Source organism: Carassius carassius, chromosome 7, assembly GCF_963082965.1.
Source record: "Carassius carassius chromosome 7, fCarCar2.1, whole genome shotgun sequence".
NCBI classification, from domain to species: domain Eukaryota; kingdom Metazoa; phylum Chordata; class Actinopteri; order Cypriniformes; family Cyprinidae; genus Carassius; species Carassius carassius.
This window is the reverse complement of record NC_081761.1, coordinates 22,941,466-22,956,550: the sequence shown is the minus strand read 5'-3', so window position 1 is coordinate 22,956,550 and position 15,085 is coordinate 22,941,466.

The following is a 15,085-nucleotide window of genomic DNA, read 5'->3' as shown; positions in this document are numbered from 1 at the left end:
GGATAGTCTTTGACTAAAATGTCCTCACGCCTATGGCCTAGGACTTTTGAGGGCGGGCCCCTGTGGGGAAGAATGGTGTACACCTCATCATACCGTGCCCGTCTCTCCTCCGTGTCCTCAGGAGACCAGATTGTTGAACCAGTCACATTCGGTACTTCAGGGTACAGCGGTCTCCAGTGAGCATATCTCTCAGCATCTGCTCAGAAACGTACCGGCTCTGGGAGGCGCACTACATCTAAGGAGTTCTCTAGTATGGATTGGTCATGATTTTCGAATGTTCGATTAGTTGATTTAAATATTGAATAGGCTGTGCAATTATTATAATAATTGTTTTAATTATTGTACATAATAATCTATGTAACCAGAGTGTGGTGCCACCATAACGCACCTCATTGACTCATCATGTCTTTTTTTTTTTTTTTTGCATTTTAATCTTTGTTGCAAGCAATCCCACGGTTCATAAAGAACGTTTCATATTTCCACGAGTGCAGCTGTTATTGCCTTGTTTATCTAAAAGTTATATTTTCCTTGTTTTTAAACCTAGCCAAAAAGCCATAATCCTGTGTGCTGACTGTAAAACACAGTTGACTTTAATTATATGCATTTATGGTCAATCCAAATTCATCGAGATGTCATTCTTGCCAATATGAAAGAGGTGAGGTTAAGACTCTTAGACATGTGGAGAAAGCCTTGGTTCTTGTCTCAGGGTCCAGTGTTGGGGACTCCTTGTTGTTGTGTATGCTAACGAGGGATTCCTCCCTCACCGGTTGGGTGCGGTCATTAGTGGCCCTGTGTGGTTTGTGTGGGCCCTCCTTATAGTCACTGCAAGCGTTGTTAGGTCTCCTCTCGCTATGGAGAGTTTATGAGGCCTCGTTGGAGAGTTGTCATGCTGAGGCCTCCGCTCCAAGAGCTTGACCATTTCTGTGAGTGTTGTCAGGTCTCCTTTTGCTACAGATAGTTATTGAGGCCTTTGCTCACCAGAGCATCTGTGAGTAGTAGGCTGTAGGTGAACCTCCTTACAAGATGTCCGGAGTGTGGAATTTAGTTAGGCCTCGTCTCTGCCTACCAGAGCCCCTGGGGGGTGGCGGCTCCATCCCAAAGTGGTGGAGCTAATCTAGAAGCAGACTTGGCCGAGGATTTGTCTGTGCGCCTCCCCCGAACGCACAACGCCCGGAAGTTCTAGAGAGACTGCGCCGGACAGGCAGCCCCGGTCTGGCCAGGCTGAGTATGCTTCTCGGACATGATTTCCCTTTTTGACGGCTCTCCATGGTAGATATCTGTCAGGAGGGATCTCCTCTCTCCTTTTTGGAACTGTGGATGTGGCCTCTGAGTCAGCAAAGCTTGTATGTTCTGGTCTCTTAGCCTAGGTTGCTGAGACCATTTTCAAGTCCAGAGCTCCATCCACGAGGAAACTGTAGTCCCGCCCATGATGTCTCGCCCTTCCATTGGACTGATTCCACACGAGATTCAGAGCATGGTCATGCTGAAGGCATTCCCAAAGCGTTCAACACAGCGCCTCATTCCCTTGAGGAACTAAGGTTACATACGTAACCTAGAGACATTTTTGATTATTTAAATATGTCAAAATCGTATGTTTCTCTGCAAATGTAAGTACATTATATGTACATTTTATGACACTTTAAGTACATACGAACACTCTTGATATCATATTGTTATAGACCACTCAATGCTTTTATATGGTGCTTTTTGTCTTGTCATTGTTGTCATTGTATAGTAAAGTGTAGCCAATATGTTCTTCAAAAAGAACATGCTGGTTCTGAATTTGCTGGTTTGAAATGACATAAGGGAGAGCAAATGGCGAGAATTTTCTTTTTGAGTGAATTATTTCTTTAATCTGAAACACTAGTCTTCTTGCTCAGTTTGACCTGTCATCAAATGAGTCTGAAGGAAAGATGATGTTACAACTGTGGTAATGAAGGGGAAGATAGGACAAAATAATTTTTTCTTTTCTACTAATTTTCTTCTGTGAGAACAAAATGATTTCCTAGATCCACTAAACACACACACACACACACACACACACACACACGGACACACACGGACACACACACACGGACACGCACACGGACACACAATGATGGATAATGATTTCAATACATTCTTAACCAGTTACAGAAACTGTAGCAAGACTGATACATCTTAAACACCATGATATGAAGAAACTTCTAATGCAGATACAAAGAGATATTTACAGTTGCTTTAAGAAATGAAAAGGGCTTGCTTTCGATGGTTTTACTATTTTGAACAGTTTTATGGCCAAGATATTTCAAGATATTTCTGAGTAAATAGGGTTGTGATTCACAAAAATGAACTAATGTGAATATAGGGTCGAGAGAGAAAGAAAACAAAGTGAATCAGTTTGAAAATGTTTGTTGCCACAGGTGTAAAACCCGAAGATTGTCAAGAGTAAAATCACTGAATATAAATACATCATCCCATTCTTTTTCTCTACTAGATCAACCTCGACCCAAACATCATCTCGTCCCCTGACTCATAGAATGTTAGATGGTGATTCTAAACTTACAAATCTATGGCTTATTTTTTTTTCTTTTGAAGAATTTGTGGTAGTTTCCTTCTGAAACTTTGTTTGATCTGACAGCACAAAAAACAAACAAACAAGCAAACAAACAAATGTGTTTACTGTATGTGCTCTGTAACCACAGGGGAACCTCACATTGATAACGATATAAGGATACCGGCAAAATAGCAGAAAACAAAAGAATGAAGTAATCAAATACCTACAGCAATTATCTTATATTCATTTGATCTCATACTGACTAATTTGCAAAAGTTATCTCTCCACCACATGTTTTATAAACAACAGTTCTACTCAATATGGTTCAAACAGTGTATGTGACAAATTTCCTGCGTTTTTGCTAAATAGTCAATGATCAGCCAGTTTTTCCAATAATGCATCATGAAATGGTAGTTTAGCACTGAGTTACATCGCATGAGAAATCCCTGGTCTCTTTGCACTTTCATTAAATGAGCTTTGTGAAATGTCTTTTGTTGCACATTATAATTTAATTTAATTTAAAGAAAATTCTACCTAATTTAACCCTTACAAAAGTAGTTTTGCTGGAATAAAATATGTTTTGGTTGTTTTGGCGATATTACATAGTATTTTTGACCTGAATAAATCCAGTTAATTTAAATGTTACTATTTTTAAATTACCCTCCACCCACTTTCTCCCAAGTGTACTGCAGTGTTTTATTGAGAAGGTTCTCACTGTACAAAAAGTTCTTAATAGAGAGAACAATAGACGCTATTTTACTTTTCTTTTTTTTTTTTATTAGATTTTTGCTTCCATTCTAAATTTCAGGACAGAGAAATTTTGAAGGTTATAGCTACACATTTACAACATGCTAAAAGACACTCTTGTTGCAGCTATAGGTGACATTTAGCTTCAGATTACATGTAGTGTGGGTTCAAAGTTGAATCTCTAAAATGACTTTCATTTTTTACACACTTTGTAGACATACCTTTTGTTCATGTTAGATTTGTATTCTTGTCTCTGCTGAACTCAGGGCCCACTGTGATTTGTATTCATTGCAATAAAATTCACCATAAAAAGAAAAAAAGGTTTAGTGGCTGCTCTATCACGCTTGTTGTCATAGCGCCTGTGTCTCTCATAAGGTGTTGTTACAGGAGGATTTCAGCTCAAGCCTAACAGACGCATCATAATGCCTAGTTATCAGCTCCCCTCTCTGCCTCGGATATCGAAATGTCAGGCTAGGCTTTGGAAGTAGACACCATTACAGTATCTCTTCACTCACACATACACACGCATACATTTCCATGGCCTAAGATAATAACAGAATAATGAAGCCATTGTTTTTATATCACACCGCTCAAAGCACAACACTCTCACACACACGCACACACACATACACACTGACTCCCAACAGCTCTGTCATTTATCCAGACAGGGTGAATGTGAAAATAAAATCCTTCGGAGGGTGATGCATGGCTTCCACTGCCACCATGATCACTAATAAGGAAACTCAACATCCTTTACTTCCAATAAGGGACCGCAGCCCCCACCCTTTCTGAACCAATCTTTGCTAGAGTACTAAATGCTTAGCAGTTCTGCTTCAGAATAGCAGCATTGTCATATCTGCATATGCAGCATGAATGTAATATAAATTAATTTCTATTGGTGCATTTTACAATTGTATTCATTACCATTCAGACATTTTAGGTAAGACTTCTTTCTTTCTTTTTCTTTCTTTCTTTCTTTCTTTCTTTCTTTCTTTTTTTCTTTAAGAACTGCAGCAAGGACAAATTAAATTGATAAAGAACTTTATATATTATATATTAATGCTAAATAAATGGCATTCATTTTAACAAAAATAAATAAATAAATCATATTCATTATCTAAAATGGGATTTAATCATTTGTATATCTGTGTAGTTTAGATGCTGTCACTATGATAATAATGCCTGTTTCAATGTCTCTGCATACAAATTAAAATGCATATTCTAGAACCACACTCTACATCAAAAACCTATTAATTCTTATCAGGTCAGGTTGACAAACTAGTCTTGATTTTTGGTAGATGAGAGAAACAAGAAGCTTGGTTGCTGGGGATTCCTCTAAGCTACTACAACAAAACAATCATAACTCACATTCAAACACACACCGAATTACCTTTCCTCCCTCTCTTTCTTCCTCTTCTCCTTCCAGTGTTTGAAACGCTAGAATTTCCAGCGACAGAGTGAAAACCTACAATTGTAAAGATGAAATGCATGCTATAGCAGCTCCACTGTGAATTTGCATCATGTACTGGGATGTTAACAATGGCTATGCATAAAGGTCTGGCAGTGGGTGAAAAAAGGAAGTAGACATCAGCAGTCTTGGGTTTTCAACAGATAAAGTTTTGCCGGATTGTAAGGCCGTGGATATTTTTTATATGACTCAGACAGTAATCTTTAGCTATGTGACAATCACAGCGGCGCGTCTGATACATGCATCTGTGCTATTCATCTCACTGAGGCCACATTTGCATTGAAAATACTTTTCTGACACAATGTAGTCTTTTAAAATGACTCCAGAGAGAGATATGAATAGCGTGCTATCATTGTAAATGCTAGAACCGATATTACACTCACAGCTGCATTTACCTCGACCATCCCTCTAAAAATTGAAAGCATGATGTTAGTGACACTGCAATTGTAAAACCAGATAGTTCCAATAGTCTGATGTACGTAAACATTAAATCTAATGTGTGCACAAAAAGCCTATTTGAAAGAGAATTTAAATCTTGCTTTATCATTAATCACAAGTAGATTTGTTTACCTGTGTTTTCAGATGTCTCATAGTCTATGGACTTACTAACCATTTTGTTTGCTTACTTCAGTGAAATGTAATGGTTTTATGACAACTTTTTTGATCCATTCTGTTAATTATGACACAGTAATCACATAGCCCACCTATGTTGCTTCATAAAATCATGTCCTGGAACAGAGGCCCTGTGTCGGGTATGCAGAAGCAGCGAGTGGAACTTAAGTAGCACATAAAATGTAATTAATCTCTATAGCATGTTTCCCAGAGGAATTGTTATCAAAGTTGTGTGTAAAAAACACTAGCACTAGAAACACTATAAAATAACAAGAGCCTTGGATTATAATATGCAATAGAAAAAGAAAAAAGAAGGAAAAAGCTTGCAAACCTTTATTAGCAATATTTTAGTCAAGGACCTTTTATGGCATATAAGGTGACCAACATGAAGATGGTTTTAGACCGTTTTTTATTTTTGAACAAATATGCTGCATCTATTTAAATCAAAATACAGCAAATTTACAGTAATACTGTGAAATTTATGTACTCCTTTGATCCTGCAACCAGTACTCCAGTCTTCAGTGTCACATGATCCTTAATAATGATATTATATATTATGATGATTTTCTCCTTAAGAAACATGTCTCATTATTATCAATGATGGGAAGAGTGGTGCTGTTTCATATTTTGTTGAAATTGTTCGAAGGTTTGGGGTAAGAAAGATAAACTATTATTTAATAATTGATTGATTATTAATTGTAAAATACATTGCAATACATACAAATATTATTTTAAATCGTGATATTTCACAATATTATTGATTTTTAATCAAATAAATGCAGCCTTGGTGAGCATAAGAGACTTCATTAAAAAAAAAGATAGAAAATAGATTGATCAAACAAAATTAGCCACTCTAAATTTTTTGTTGATTTTTCATTATTATTATTATTATCATTATTATTATTATTATTATTATTATTATTATAGTCATTGTGACACTTGTTTAAATTATGAATGCATATACTGGCCACAAAAAAAAGAAGTGCAACATTATCTGTGCATGCGTACATTTTTTTATCAATAAAACTATCAGGCTTCAGGCAGTGCACCAAGAATCAAGGTTTTTAAAAAGAAATTATTGATAGAGTAATCAAATGCCCACTCTGTCTGTGCAGCTTTGACACATATTATAGTTAACATTTTCAACACTTTGACATTTTTTCTTGAAAAGAAGAAAAAGTTGATGTTCATTAGGAAGCACAATGAGAATACGCCTCTCATTCTTTATCAAGAGCAATGATGTCCAATACATTTCATTTTAAAGTGTGTAAAACCTAAACACATACAGCTGAACGCAGCTAACACTACAAACAATGACAAACAACTAGCCTCGCATAATAAAGCCATTTGTAACCGTAATATGACTCTAGACCACTTACCAATCTCACCCTCTCTTCATGTCACGGCCAAGAATAATCAGTACAAGATAAAGCAATAGCAATCTATCATCAGACTCCGAGGCTCTTGGATGTTCGGTGAGAACGATGTAGGCTTCAGTTAGTGCAATGCCATCCATCATCGCAAATGCTAACTAGGCAAGGGATTTTAACACAGAGATAATGCAGCCAGCAAATGAGACCTCAGTGTTGCGCAAGGGGGCCCTCTTTCATTTTCAGTAACCAGGGGTGGAATGACCTTGTGCCAGGCTGCAACATAAGCTTCATTCCCTATTTGTGGAGTTAGTTCAGGCTCAAGGGACGAGGTGGGTGTTAATCAACAGATCATGATATTATGCAGAGGTGAATTAGAGCAGATCCGTAACTCTCTTCGGAAACAAACTCCAGCATGAACAGATTACATTTCCCTCATCCATATATGTTTTTCTTCCACAAGGTTAATGCAGATTCCGTAAATATGAAACAGAAGATGTGGCAGAGAAAGTAAATTAGCAATGATCTAAACTGAGAGTTGGAGTCTTGGTCTTATTTATGTAAAATTTACATGTATAATGTAGGCAGATTTTTTTTTTCTTACCAAAAAATCCTTACAGCCAGACTTCTGAGTTGCAAGATATGGTCCTCTTTGAATCTTATCATTAGTTAATGTTTTTTGACTACATGGAAATTAAAACCATCATGGCCATGCTACTTAATTCCTCAGTAGCTAAACAGTACAAATTTAAATGAATTTGTTTTTTATTAAATCTTTTCTAATGTTAATTTTCCTATATATATATATATATATTTTGGCTAATGGGATGCATGTAGAAAATGCATAATATTTGTAATAATAATAATTGTAGAAAACAAAAGCAGTTAATGCAGTATAGCTGGCAAAATAACAGTTGACAATATACTGCATGTATTTTTAAATTAACAAACAAACATAGTCCCAACAAACTGAAGTATATTCATAAATTAAGATTAGATTTAAAATGACATTAGTCATACCTGATTAATTAACTAATATTATTGAATTAAACATTATAAATCATCACCCTTTTTAGAGTTTGCATGTCATATTCACTTTTGGCGTGAAAGGACTAACAAGACTATAATCATTTGAGTGTTTTTGGAAATATTCATTACTTTTAGAAAGAAAAATTCTGAATCCCCCATCAGTAATAATTCATAAATAATTCACATTGTTAACTGAAGGGTATATGTTTTATTCTTTGCTGTGGATATTTATTAGTTTAGTAGTAAACATCCAGTAGTGAACAATAGGTCTTAAAGCTTTTCTGCTGTATGTAAATTTCTAAGAATTTTGTTAAGGATATTTCTGTAACAGTCTCTCAAGGACAGAAGGCCACTGCGAACACTTCACTGCAACATGATCTATATTCTCAGCAAGGCTGATGCTATATAAAGAGAGCTAAGTGGCAGGACAATGTAAGTTTACCTGCCCCAGTTTCTGTAATAAAAGTTCCTGAAACTTTGGCTCAGATAAGATGAGCGGAAGGGAACAAAAGATACTTGGGAATAAAGTATGTGTGAGCAAAGAACAAGGACTTTCAACATTTTAAGAAGCTGGATAGGCTTTCTAGAATAATGTATCATTTGCTTCTTATCAAGGATTTATATCTTCCAGTTGTGAAGCATAATTTTTTCCCCCTGCTGACTGGTAAATTCAACCAACAGTCATTCTAGTAAACAAATATGACAAATAGTGGTAATTATCACCTTTATGTTTAGCTGTACATTTCCATGTGTATTCACTGTTGTAGATGGAAAGGTCATTCAAACAAGCCACAGATTCACTCACCCCAAAATCTCCAGGTATCTTATCATTACCTTCTCAGCTACATCCTAAAATTGCACCAAAGCATTAAGACATATCTCAAAAGTTGCACTGCAACAAAGCTCTCATTACACAGTGTGTAATGGAGTGAGAGTCCATCACCCACATTTAAAGGTTAATTTCCTGAAGAGTATCTTGGAATAAAATGGGCTACCTGGGAATTACGTTGGAAAGATCTGCAGGTAATGTATTTTTAAAATACAGTTTTTAATTATTTTAATAAATCAAAGCTACGAGAGCTGCTTAATGTACTACTTTAATCTGAAAAAGCCTCACAGCTGCTTTATGGTCTATTGACAACCTAAATGCATGTACACAGCAAAACCAAGGGTCACTCTTCTCTTTCAGTGCTGCCTTCTCTCACAAAGCCTGTTGCTAAACAGAATTCTATTGCCTGTCACAGGTTAAGCGAAAGGCTATTGCTCCTTAATAAAGGAAGGTCAGGAGGCAATCAAGGCTTAAGTTCTGGAGCATTGTCTTCAAGCTAACCATAATTTGTTCATGCTGTCTTAATGCAGCATTCTGTCTCATCCAAATTAGAAATAAACTTCCTTACCTATGGGATGCCAAAACATGGTGAAGACAAAGCAGATTGATTAACCACGATGAACACTGAAGCTAGGTAAAGGTCCGTTTAAGTGACTATTGAACTCTCCTTACAGAGCTTGGAATTTTCAACTAGCAAAGTGCTGAAAACTTTGCTTCAGCAGGTTTTTGTCAACATTCTCTGTCACTACTTTCTGCTCTAACTTCCTGAAAGTCATTTGTCTGGGATTGTGGTATACGTGTACGAAAGTGCAAAGTCTCTGTCATGACAATTCTTTATAGTGGCTGTAGGTCTATGGCCAAATGACTGTGCAAGACCTTCTCAGATGAGGTCACCAAAGGTGTGTCATAGAATTGGCGGGTTGGCGCAGAATGAGTTCCACTTCATTCCACGTAAACTTTGTGATAAAGGTGCTGACACTGCTGACACACACTAATAACTGCCTGATAAAGGGTACATTTTCCCGACAATCCATTTAACAATTCTGCCTGATATTTCGAGTTGTGTGGTGTGTACAGTGGCAGCATGCACTTTAATGATGAAAGTACAATATTTCCTTGCTCATCGCTTTATAGACACATATTTTAGATGTAGAATTAAAAATCAAAAGTGTTCTTTTAAAGGTCTGAATTCTAGGTTCCTTGGTTGAAATTGTTTTTTTTTTTCTGCTTTTGCTTGGTTATTTCACATACAAATCAATGCACATACATAGAGCAATGTGCTTACCTGATATGATGAATTAAATATATGCCTTTGTGTTTTTCAGGTTAACCAATGTCTTGGGTTTGGGTTGTAAATGATGACAATTTTTTTTTTTTTTTATGGGAACTATCCCTTTGAGAAAGAACACAGTGACTGCTTCATTTTAAATACTCATGTTGTTGGATTAGTTTGTGGATAAGATGCTGGTGAAATACCACAAGCTGCAATCTTAATAACCAACTCTTTTATCTTACTTGTACCTGCTTTGCAGGGGCGATTCTAGGATTTTTTCAACTGGGGGGCACAAGAGGGGCCACGATTAATACAGAGGGGCCAATCTTGTGTTGTTTGAACTGTATATCCAAATCATTTCAAGAGTTCAGTAACCTTTAAAATCAGTAATAAACAGTGATACCCTATTATATTTTAATAGCAGTTATTCACTGCTCTAAATCAAAACAATCAAATACAATTTGTATTAACTTTTCACTTTACAAAAGTGAGAGAAAAACTGTAATAAATAAAAGAATCCAATGTATGAACAGTGTACAACTCACAAATAATAATAATAATAATAGAATTTATTTATAACAGCCTTATATAATATATATATATTTACATATATATATATATATATATATATATATATATATATATTAGCCTTATTTATATAAATGCAGAATAACATTAATAGTTCATTGAAATAAATACACAATTAATGAATTAATATAACTAATATAAATTTAATATAATAAATTGTTTTTGTTTATTATCCACATCCCATTCAATTTGCATAGCAGCAGTGGCAGTAAATTTGCATTGATGAATAAACAAAATCTACTTATGTCAAGGCTAATTAATCTTGAGCATATTGATTTAAAAATATCATATATCCATACTTTGTTAGATAGCTACTTGTTCAAAAAGGTAGCTTTAGTTTAACATGTAAAATATGTGGATCCTATAGAAACAGTTAAGAATAGCTTAATTAGTCCAGTGTTATTTTAGTATTAGTTATTTATTTTGCTATTTAATCATGCATTAAATATTTATGTATGATATTTGCGGACATATGATGAACATATGATAAAGCCAGGTGCTAAATTATTTTTAAAATTTTGATCACACACGAGATGAAAAAAAGATGTTCAGAGGGATTTCAGAATATTTATATATTTATATATTTTCGGCATATTTTTTATTTTTATTAAAATGTCTCATTAATCAGGCCAGTAATGATTTATTAACAAATCCCTCTGGAGATATCTTCAGAATACAGAATATAAGTGTATAACTGGAGAGTTTGGTGCACATAGCTGCTAAGATGTTTTTACTGAAGAATGACAAAAAACTCATTTTGAGAAAACGGCATTTACAGATTTGTAATGTAAAAGCTAATTATTCTTTTAGTGGAAACAACTATTTACAGACACAATATCTTGTCAAATCCTTAGCGATCAACAATACAAACCAACTAAAACACATCAAAACCTATAACTCAGCATTTATGGCCTTCAACTAAACAGAAAGACAGTCAAAAACACGGTGGAAATGTCAGAGCACGTCACGTGATGCGTCTGAACGAATCACATTGTCGGAAATGGGCATCAGCCAATGAGATTCACTTTTAGTGTTAAATGCCCCATTGTACTTTCACAATTGGTTGCTGATGAAAAGGAAATGACCATATTTGGATCCGAGAACATTGTACGGGAGAGAGAGCTAGAGAGAGAGCTTTCCAGGGTGCAGACAGCAATCGCGGTGCACCATGGTGATTTAGAACGCCAACTGAAATTATGAGAAATCTACAGACGCAAATAGACTAAAGGTGTAGTAAAATAAAGACCTATATGTGTATTTTGGACTTTTTTTCACCACAAGTCTGAAAGAAGACATGTTATTGAAGACAAACAGCCCCAAATCTCAAAATTGACCAGTATAAAAACAATGTTTTTGCATGTGTCTCACCCATAGACTGTAAAAAAGTCTCAAGAGTGGAGCGTTAGATAAACATCATACGATTTGTTTCGTCACCTCACTTAAATGAAAAAAGTCGCTAATCGACTGCATGATTCAATAATGACTTTATTAGAATTGCAATTATACTTTTTTTAAACCATTGCTTTAAATTGCGTTGTTGCCTATATCGGCGCGTTCGGCCGAAAAATAATTAAATCGTAACGCAGTAAACCCCTTTTACATTCAGCATCAGAGGAGCATAAGCTATATAAAATAGATCAACTTACCGTGTGCTTTTTTTCGTTGGAAAACAGCTGCTCGCTATTCTTGGTGGTCCTCGTTGAGAAGCATTGCGACGCAATCCAATACGCAATCATGAGTTATTTACTAAACTGAAAGATTATGATTTGAATTTGTGAGTGACAGACAAGTAGAAGGGTGGGGGCACACTGGGGGGCCAATCAGTTTTCATGAGGGGCCAGTGCCCCCATGCCCCTCCCCTGGCTACGCCACTGCTGCTTTGTGTAATTTAATATTAAGAGACTTTATAATGGAGGCCTGTTAAGAGTCTCTTTAGCATACATTCAAAAATAACCTGACTGACTTTTGAACATTACATTAAAAATTTTTAGTCTAGAAAGATTATTATTACAAAATTATAATTTTTTAATCAAAAATGTATTTGATTAAAAAAATTAGTTAATAAAACAAACATTCCTTGATTAGAAACAGTCGATCAGTCGTTGTCACAACTTTCATCTTTGTCATAGCCTAGGAAGTAATGTCAGATCTCACAGTGATTCTCTTTTACACAACAAAAAGAAGCACCAAATAAAAATAATGTGAAAGTGCATGAGTTATTAAAATGAGGGCATTAACATGAATAAAAGCAAAGACAACTGGTGTTTTTAATTGCTTTCTTCTCTTCCAGCTTCAAACGAGCGATTTCTGGGCCTTTGATCTGTTTCTCAGCACTATTTGAGTGCATGTCAAAGTACAGGCATTGAGCTGGACACCAAATTTAATACAATGAGAAAGGCAAATCCTGTTTTGTGTGAAAGTGAGCAAACTGTAAAGCACTCAAAAATCAACAAACTCTTGTTCCATCAGAATATGACCTTGCTTTTATAAGTTGTGATAAATGGGTTCTGTTCTGCCTTGTACGTCTAACACATAATGTTTTTGGCACCACAGAGCCTCAATGTTTAGACTTTTTTTTTTTTTAGGTGAATCAGCCTACAAATGGCTTCTTTATTGCTGTCTCTGCACATTAGGCTGGAATAGGACAGTGAATTTTATTTATCTGAAAAAGTGTACACTTTAAATTAAATGCAGAATAGAGGAAGTATTCTGTCTTAGGCTTACCAGAAAGTGTGGTGATTAAAGCAAAAAATAAAACATGATGGTCTTTTAAAAGCAAGTCCCTTTAAAGAACAAAAAGACTAATTAATTGCCATCTTGTCTTAGAAGACATGAAGTGCCCACACTGTGAATTATAGATGAGGCTGCACAAGCTATAGGCCTGAAGAGTAATGGGGGACCTAATCAGTGAGGACAAATAAAAGAGAGGAGATAACCCTAATCACTAAAGGGACTGACACATGTCCAGTATTACGTCCAATTTGTTCTGTCCCACATTTGGTCTCAACTAATAGTGCCGATTGTAACCTAGCTATTTGGCTGCTTGTGTTGTCTGGACATGCCAATGTTGTAGGCATGCTGCCATGAGACAGAGAATATAGTCTAGTGTGACAACTAGTTTTTCAATACCTCCTGGAGTGCCCATCGCTATGTTGTGGGTAATGAATAGGCTTACTCTGAATCTGTGCCCACAGAACTCTACAGAAGGATCTGCAGATTTCCATAAAATTACACTTTGCTTGCTCGTTTATTGAATATTTTGGAAAATTTGATTATGCTTTCAGCTACCATTAAGCAGTATTTTTAGCTTTTCAGCTGAATTTCACAGCTAAGAAATAAGAAAACTTTAATATGCCCTTTTTAAAGACATGATAATAGTTGTTGTTTTCTTGCAGCACACTGTTTTTCCTTTTTACATTAAAATATTTACACAGAGTTAAAGGTGTTGGTCTAGTGATATACAATGGGAATGTTAAATTGCTGAGGACATCCCAGCATCCACAGCATTTCCATGTTTAGTGGTTTAATGCTTCAGCATTGTTCACTTGATAAGCAGCTGTATATGCACAGCATGGTGTCTACTCTCAGTTCTTTCCTGAATAATTGTATAAAAGGAAAAACAACTACAAAAGAAAATATTTAACAATACATTTTCAGTGCAGATATTTTTAATTTTATTTATTTACCATTTAGTATACACTTTTAATAATATACACTATGAACAATCAATCTCTGCACACCTGAAGGTCATGTGACCTAAACATTGTCATTAAACCTTTTTGATAATTTTGCAGTAATCGACAGTGTGTGGGAATTGTTTTCTTTTTTTCAGTAATATACACTATACAATGTTAAAATGATATTTTTTATTCAGCAAAGATGCAGTAAATTAATAAAAAGGCATTTTATATTGTTATAAAATACTTCTTTGGTCCTGGAGGGCTGGTATCTTGCAGAGTTTAGCTCCGACCCTAATTAAACACACCTGGACCAGCTAACCAAGGTCTTAATAGGTATACTTGAAACTTCCAGGCAGGTGTGTTGAGACAAGTTGGAGCTAAACTCTGTAGGACAAGGCCCTCCAAGAGTGTATATGGAGAAGAGGAGGGGTCCAAGAACTGATCCCTGAGGAACCCCAGAGACCAGCTGATGTGCTTTGGATACTTCCCCTACCCCAGGCCACCCTGAAAGACCTACCAGTGAGATAGGATTCAAACCAGCGAAGTGGAATCCCTGTGATTACCAGTGATGGTTTACAGTATCTAAGGTGGCAGATGAATCTAGCAGAATAATAACTGAAAACCAAATCAGCGTATGTATTATTATCAATAACTCCCCTGATATTGTTTCTTTATCTTTACTTTTCGCAGTCACAAATATTGTGTAGCACTGTAAAAAAAAATGGCAAGATTAGAGAATTTAATAACCTGTCACAAAATGGATTTCATTAAACTTTAACCCACTAAAGATTATGTGTCCCTGGTAGCATTTAACAAAGCCTAGTAGAGCACAAAGTGCACACTACAATGCACCTCCTGCCCCCACTGGCAAAGCTTTGGCTTATTATTGTGTTCATGGCAAGTCTAAACCCACAGTGAATGTCCTGAAGCATATACTAGTGTAGTGTGTGGCA